The sequence below is a fragment of the Arachis hypogaea genome, chromosome 13 (genome assembly GCF_003086295.3).
Source record: "Arachis hypogaea cultivar Tifrunner chromosome 13, arahy.Tifrunner.gnm2.J5K5, whole genome shotgun sequence".
Taxonomy (NCBI): domain Eukaryota; kingdom Viridiplantae; phylum Streptophyta; class Magnoliopsida; order Fabales; family Fabaceae; genus Arachis; species Arachis hypogaea.
In genome coordinates this window covers 97,608,227-97,615,688 of record NC_092048.1, presented here as the reverse complement: position 1 = coordinate 97,615,688, position 7,462 = coordinate 97,608,227, and the positions used below count along the sequence as shown (strand labels likewise).

Sequence of the window (7,462 nt, the reverse complement as noted above, 5' to 3'; positions counted from 1 at the left end):
TTATGAGGAGGTAAGGTGAGTGGAGGTATGTGAGGATCTTGTGGTGTCCACAGATCCTGAGGTGTCAAGGATTTACATCCCTGTACCAATTAGGCATGTAAAATGCCTTTGCATGCAATTCTGGCGTTTAAACGCCGAATTGATGCTTGTTCTGGGCGTTTAGCGCCCAGATGCAGCATGTTTCTGGCGTTGAACGCCAGTTCTATGCTTGTTTCTGGCGTTCAGTGCCAGCTTTCCTCAGTGTGCATTCCTGACGTCTGAACGCCAGGATGCTGCTTGTTTTGGGCGTTAAATGCCAGATCCATGCTCTGTTCTGGCGTTGAACGCCAGCCAGATGCTCCTTACTGGTGTTTAAACGCTAGTAAGCCCTTCCTCCAGGGTGTGATTTTTCTTCTGCTATTTTTTATTCTGTTTTTGATTTTTCTATTTATTTTGTGACTCCACATGATCATGAACCTAATAAAACATGAAAGAACAATAAAATAAAAATAAAATTAGATAAATAAAAATTGAGTTGCCTCCCAACAAGCGCTTCTTTAATGTCAATAGCTTGACAGTGGGCTCTCATGGGGCCACACAGGTGATCAGGTCAATTTTATAGACTCCCAACACCAAACTTAGAGTTTGGATATGGGAGTTCAACACCAAACTTAGAGTTTGGTTGAGGCCTCCCAACACCAAACTTAGAGTTTGACTGTGGGGGCTTTAGTTGACTCTGCACTGAGAGAAGCTTACTGTGCCTCTTTTCCAAGTTTACAGAAGAATGACCTTGAGTTTTAAACACAAAAGAGTCCTCATTCAATTAAAGGACTAGTTCACCTCTGTCTACATCAATCACAGCTCTTGCTGTGGCTAGGAAGGGTCTTCCAAGAATGATAGATTCATCCTCATCCTTCCCAGTATCCAGGATTATGAAATCAGTAGGGATGTAAAAGCCTTCAACCTTTACTAACACGTCCTCTACTTGTCCATAAGCCTCTTTTCTTGAGTTGTCTGCCATCTCTAATGAGATTCTGGCAGCTTGCACCTCAAAGATTCCCAGTTTCTCCATTACAGAGAGTGGCATGAGGTTTATTCCTGACCCAAGGTCACATAGAGCCTTCTCAAAGGTTATGGTGCCTATGGTACAAGGTATTAGGAACTTTCCAGGATCCTGTTTCTTCTGTGGCAATCTCAGTTGATCCAATGCATTTAGTTCATTGGTGAACAGGGGAGGTTCATCTCCCCAAGTCTCACTACCAAATAAATTAGCATTCAGCTTTATGATTGCACCAAGGAACTTGGCAACTTGCTCTTCAGTAACATCCTCATTCTCTTCAGAAGAAGAATACTCATCAGAGCTCATGAATGGCACAAGGAGGTTCAATGGAATCTCTATGGTCTCTAGATGAGCCTCAGAGTCCTTTGGTTCCTCAGAGGGAAACTCCTTATTGATCACTGGATGTCCCAGGAGGTCTTCCTCCTTGGGATTCACGTCCTCCCTTTCCTCCTTGGATTCAGCCATGATGGTTATATCAATGGCCTTGCACTCTCCTTTTGGATTTTCTTCTGTATTGCTTGGGAGAGCACTAGGAGGGGTTTCAGTGATCTTCTTACTCAGCTGGCCCACTTGTGCCTCCAAATTTCTAATTGAGGACCTTGTTTCATTCATGAAATTTAGAGTGGCCTTAGATAGATCAGAGACTATGTTTGCCAAGCTAGATGGAGTCTGCTCAGAACTCTCTGTCTTTTGCTGAGTGGATGATGGAAAAGGCTTGCTATTGCTAAACCTGTTTCTTCCACCATTATTAAAGCCTTGTTGGGGCTTTTGTTGATCCTTCCATGAGAGATTTGGGTGATTTCTCCATGAGGGGTTATAGGTGTTTCCATATGGTTCACCCATGTAATTCACCTCTGCTATTGCAGGGTTCTCAGGATCATAAGCTTCTTCTTCAGAAGATGCCTCTTGAGTACTGTTGGATGCAGCTTGCATTCCATTCAGACTCTGAGAAATCATATTGACTTGCTGAGTCAATATTTTATTCTGGGCCAATATGGCATTCAGAGTATCAATTTCAAGAACTCCCTTCTTCTGAGGCGTCCCATTACTCACAGGATTCCTATCAGAAGTGTACATGAACTGGTTATTAGCAACCATGTCAATGAATTCTTGAGCTTCTGCAGGCGTTTTCTTTAGGTGAATGGATCCACCTGCAGAAGTATCCAATGACATCTTAGCTAATTCAGACAGACCATCTTAGAATATATCCAGGATGGTCCATTCTGAAAGCATGTCAGAAGGACACTTTTTGGTCAGTTCCTTGTATCTCTCCCAAGCTTCATAGAGGGATTCACCTTCTTTTTGTCTGAAGGTTTGAACATCCACTCTAAGCTTACTCAGCTTTTGAGGAGGAAAGAACTTGGCTAAGAAAGCCTTGACCAGCTTATCCCAGGAGTTCAGGCTATTTTTGGGTTGAGAGTCCAACCACACTCTAGCTCTGTCTCTTACAGCAAACGGGAAAAGCATGAGCCTGTAGACTTCAGGATCTACTCCATTAGTCTTAACAGTATCACAGGTCTGCAAGAATTCAGTTAAGAACTGAAAAGGATCTTCAGATGGAAGTCCATGAAACTTGCGGTTTTGTTGCATCAGAGAAACTAGTTGAGGCTTAAGCTCAAAATTGTTTGCTCCAATGGTAGGGATGGAGATGCTTCTTCCATGTAAATTGGAATTAGGTGCAGTAAAGTCACCAAGCATCCTCCTTGCATTATTATTATTTTTGGCTGCCATCTCCTCTTCTTGTTCGAAAATTCCTGTAAGGTTGTCTCTGGATTGTTGTATTTTAACTTCTCTTAGTTTCCTTTTCAGAGTCCTTTCAGGTTCAGGATCTGCTTCAACAAGAATGTTCTTGTCCTTGCTCCTGCTCATATGACAAAGAAGGGAATAAAAAAGAAAATATGGAATCCTCTATGTCACAGTATAGAGATTCCTTTGTGTGAGTAGAAGAAGAAAAGAATGTAATGTAAAGAAAGAGAAGGGAGGAGAATCCAAAAACAAGGGTGAGAAGAGCAGAGATATGAGATGAAGAGAAGTGTTAGTAAATAAATAGAAGGAGATGAGAGAGAGAATTTCAAAAATTAAATTTTGAAAAAGAGTTAATGATTTTTGAAAATTAAGATAAAATTAAAATTAAAATTAAAAATTGAAATAATTAATTAATTAAAAAGAATTTTTGAAAAAGAGGGAGGTATTTTCGAAAATTAGAGAGGGATAGTTAGTTAGGTAGTTTTGAAAGAGATAAGAAACAAAAAGTTAATTAGTTAGTTGAAATAATTTTTGAAAATCAATTTTTAAAAGATAAGAAGATAAGAAGTTAGAAAAGATATTTGAAAAAGATATGATATGAAAAGGTAGGATTAAAAAGATATGATTTTGAAAAAGATAAGATAAAAAGATATTTTTGAAAAGATATGATTGAAATTAGTTTTGAAAAAGATTTGATTTTTAAAATCACAATTAATGACTTGATTCACAAGAAATCACAAGATATGATTCTAGAACTTAAAGTTTGAATCTTTCTTAACAAATAAGTAACAAACTTGAAATTTTTGAATCAAAACATTAATTGTTGATGATATTTTCGAAAATTATGATATAAAATTAAGAAAAAGATTTTTGAAAAATATTTTTAGAATTTTCGAAAATAAATAAGAAAAATGAAAAAGATATGATTTTTGAAAAAGATTTTGAAAAAGATAAGATTTTTAAATTAAAAATCTGATTTGACTTATAAGAAACAACAAAAAAAAATTGAAAAAAAGTCAACTCAAATTTTCGAATTTATAAGAAGAAAAAGGGGAAGATATTTTTTTGATTTTTGAATTTTTAATGATGAAAGAGAAAAACATAAAAAATGATGCAATGCATGAAAATTTTGGATCTAAACATGTGATGCATGCAAGAACACCATGAATGTCAAGATGAACACCAAGAACACTTTGAATGTCAAGATGAACATCAAGAACTTATTTTTTTTTTTTGAAAAATTTTCAAGAAAAGAAAACATGCAAGACACCAAACTTAGAAATTTTTCATGTATAGACACTATGAATGCAAGAATGCATATGAAAAACAAGAAAAGACACAAAACAAGAAAATATGAAGATCAAACAAGAAGACTGGCCAAGAACAACTTGAAGATCATGAAGAACGCTATGAATGCATGAATTTTCGAAAAATGCATATAAAATTGTTTTAGAAAAAATGCAATTGATACCAAACTTAAAAATTGACTCAAGACTCAAACAAGAAACACAAAATATTTTTGATTTTATGATTTTATTAATTTTTTTGGATTTTTGTATATTTTTATTTTTTTGAAAATTATTTGAAGAAAAAAAATAAAGATTTCAAAATTTTTAATATGAATTCCAGGAATTTTGTGCTCTTTAGTCTAAAGCTCCAATCTGAGGGTTAGATATGGCTTAATAGCCAGCCAAGCTTTAGTATGCTATTACATGCATTGAAGTGATTAGTTGAATCCTCAGTCCAAAGGAATTTGGACATGGCTTTACAGCCAGCCAGGATTCAACAAGTCATCATGAAATACTAGAATTCATTCTTAAAAATTCTGAAATAATTTTCAAAAACAAAAGAAAAAATATATTTTTTTTGAATATTAATTGGGAAAAACGAAAAAAGAAGAAAATATTTTTGAAAAATTTTTGAAAAATTTTTGAAAATAAAATAAGAAGAAAATTACCCAATCTGAGCAACACGATGAACCGTCAGTTGTCCAAACTCGAACAATCCCCGGCAACGGCGCCAAAAACTTGGTGCACGAAATTGTGATCTCTGGTAATGGCTCCAAAAACTTGGTGCTCTAATCTTAATTCATAATTTGTCACAACTTCGATACAACTAACCAGCAAGTACACTGGGTCGTCCAAGTAATAAAACCTTATGTGAGTAAGGGTCGATCCCACGGAGATTGTTGGTATGAAGCAAGCTATGGTCATCTTGTAAATCTCAGTCAGGCGGATATCAAATGGTTATGGAGTTTTTGAATAATAATAATAAATAAACAGAAAATAAAGATAGAAATACTTATGTAATTCATTGGTGAGAATTTCAGATAAGTGTATAGAGATGCTTTCGTTCCTCTGAACCTCTGCTTTCCTGCTGTCTTCATCGAATCCTTCCTACTCCTTTCCATGGCAAGCTTTATATAGGGCATCACCGTTGTCAATGACTACATCCCATCCTCTCTGTGAAAAAGGTCCAAATGCTCTGTCACGGCATGGCTAATCATCTGGAGGTTCTCGATCATACTGGAATAGGGTTCACCCTCCTTTTGCGTCTGTCACTATGCCCAGCATTCGCGAGTTTGAAGTTCGTCACAGCCATCCCTTCCCAGATCCTACTCGGAATACCACAGACAAGGTTTAGACTTTCTGGATCTCAGGAATGGCCATCCACGGGTTCTAACTTATACCATGAAGATTCTAATATCTCGGACTCGGTCCTCTGTATTAGATATCTAAGAGATACTCATTCTAGCTTGTTGCATGTAGAACGGAAGTGTTTGTCAGGCACGCGTTCATAAGTGAGAATGATGATGAGCGTCACATAATCATCACATTCATCATGTTCTTGGGTGCGAATGGATATCTTAGAAGCGGAATAAGTTGAATTGAATAGAAAAACAGTAGTACTTTGCATTAAATCATGAGGAACAGCAGAGCTCCACACCTTAATCTATGGATTGTAGAAACTCTACCGTTGAAAAATACATAAGTGAAGGGTTCAGGCATGGCCGAAAGGCCAGCCCCCAAACGTGATCAATGTATCAAAAGATAATCCAAAGATGATCCGAAGATGAAACTAAAGATGTAAATACAATAGTAAAAAGTCTTATTTATACTAAACTAGCTACTAGGATTTACAAAAGTAAGTAATTGATGCATAAATCCACTTCCGGGGCCTACTTGGTGTGTGCTTGGGCTGAGCTTAAAGTTTACACGTGCAAAGGCTTCTTTTGGAGTTGAACGCCAAGTTGTAACGTGTTTTTGGCATTCAACTCTGGTTTGTGACGTGTTTCTGGCGTTTAACTGCAGACTGCAGCGTAGAACTGGCGTTCAATGCCATTTTGCGTCATCTAAACTTGGGCAAAGTATGGACTATTATATATTGCTGGAAAGCCCTGGATGGTGTCTACTTTCCAACGCAATTGAAAGCGCGCCATTTGGAGCTCTGTAGCTCCAAAAAATCCACTTTGAGTGTAGGGAGGTCAGAATCCAACAGCATCAGCAGTCCTTCTTCAACCTCTGAATCTTATTTTTGCTCAAGTCCCTCAATTTCAGCCAGAAAATACCTGAAATTACAGAAAAACACACAAACTCATAGTAAAGTCCAGAAATGTGAATTTAACATAAAAACTAATAAAAACATCCCTAAAAGTAACTAGATCCTACTAAAAACATACTAAAAACAATGCTAAAAAGTGTATAAATTATCCGCTCACCAGGGTGCCACTTGAGTTCGAAGGCGTGGCATGCCAAGGTTGCTAGAGGGACGAGCGTGCCACTTGAAGGATTGGGCGTGGCACGTGAAGCTGGAAATGAAGGGCACGTGACACGCCAGAGACGCGCCAGCTACACGCCAGCTAAGAAGTCATACTTATTGAGTGTTTTCTTTTCCCTCCAAAATGTAACTTTCATTTTTCACTTTTGTAATTCTTTGATCTTACTAGGAGTAGTTTAAATACCCCCAAGGAGTACTGAAGAGGGGGTTAAGCAGTCAGTTTTAGATCCACTTTTACACTTCACTTTTGAGTACCTTTTGAGATATGAGTTGCTAACTTCCCTCTCATTGAGAGAGGGAGCTCTGTTGTACTTGATGGATGAATGATAGTGAAATCCTTCTTCTCTTCATCTTCTATTTGATTTGCTAGAAGGAATTTCGTTCTTAATGCTTAGTGTTCAATTATCTTGGGAAAGAGATTGAATACAATTGGGTTTCATGGGAACCTTGGGAAAGGAAACATGAAACCATGCTTGAAATCCCTTCTCACACTAGAGTAAAATATGGGTTTTGGTGTTTGGATATGTGACATATAATCCTCCCTCTACTTGGACCTATGATGGTGTGTGTTATAATCAGGGAACAAGCTTCATCTCTTCTCATGAGCAATTAGACCAAGGAATTAGCTATTGATCAAGATTTGAGAGATTGAGTCACCAAGGGATTGGGGCTCAATCAATCATGATTTCCAAGAGGTCAATGAGTTGCATGATTGAAGATGAGATGAAATCAATTAATTCGGAGAATGCAATATCTCTTGATCCCAATGTTTATTTTATCTTTCTTTCTTTTATTTACTTTATAGTTATTTACTTTTCTGCACTTTACATTTCCAGCACTTTACTTTCTTGTACTTTACTTTCTTTGCTATTTACTTTCTTGCACTTTATTGCTTTCCTT

General features: G+C 37.0%; 1 non-coding gene across 1 annotated transcript; it reads left to right on the top strand.

The window, feature by feature from the left end:
* Positions 1 to 2,266: 2,266 nt before the first annotated feature.
* Positions 2,267 to 2,374, top strand: LOC112739903 (small nucleolar RNA R71). Its single transcript, XR_003170839.1, has one exon. It is a non-coding gene; the product is annotated as a small nucleolar RNA R71 (small nucleolar RNA).
* Positions 2,375 to 7,462: the final 5,088 nt, after the last annotated feature.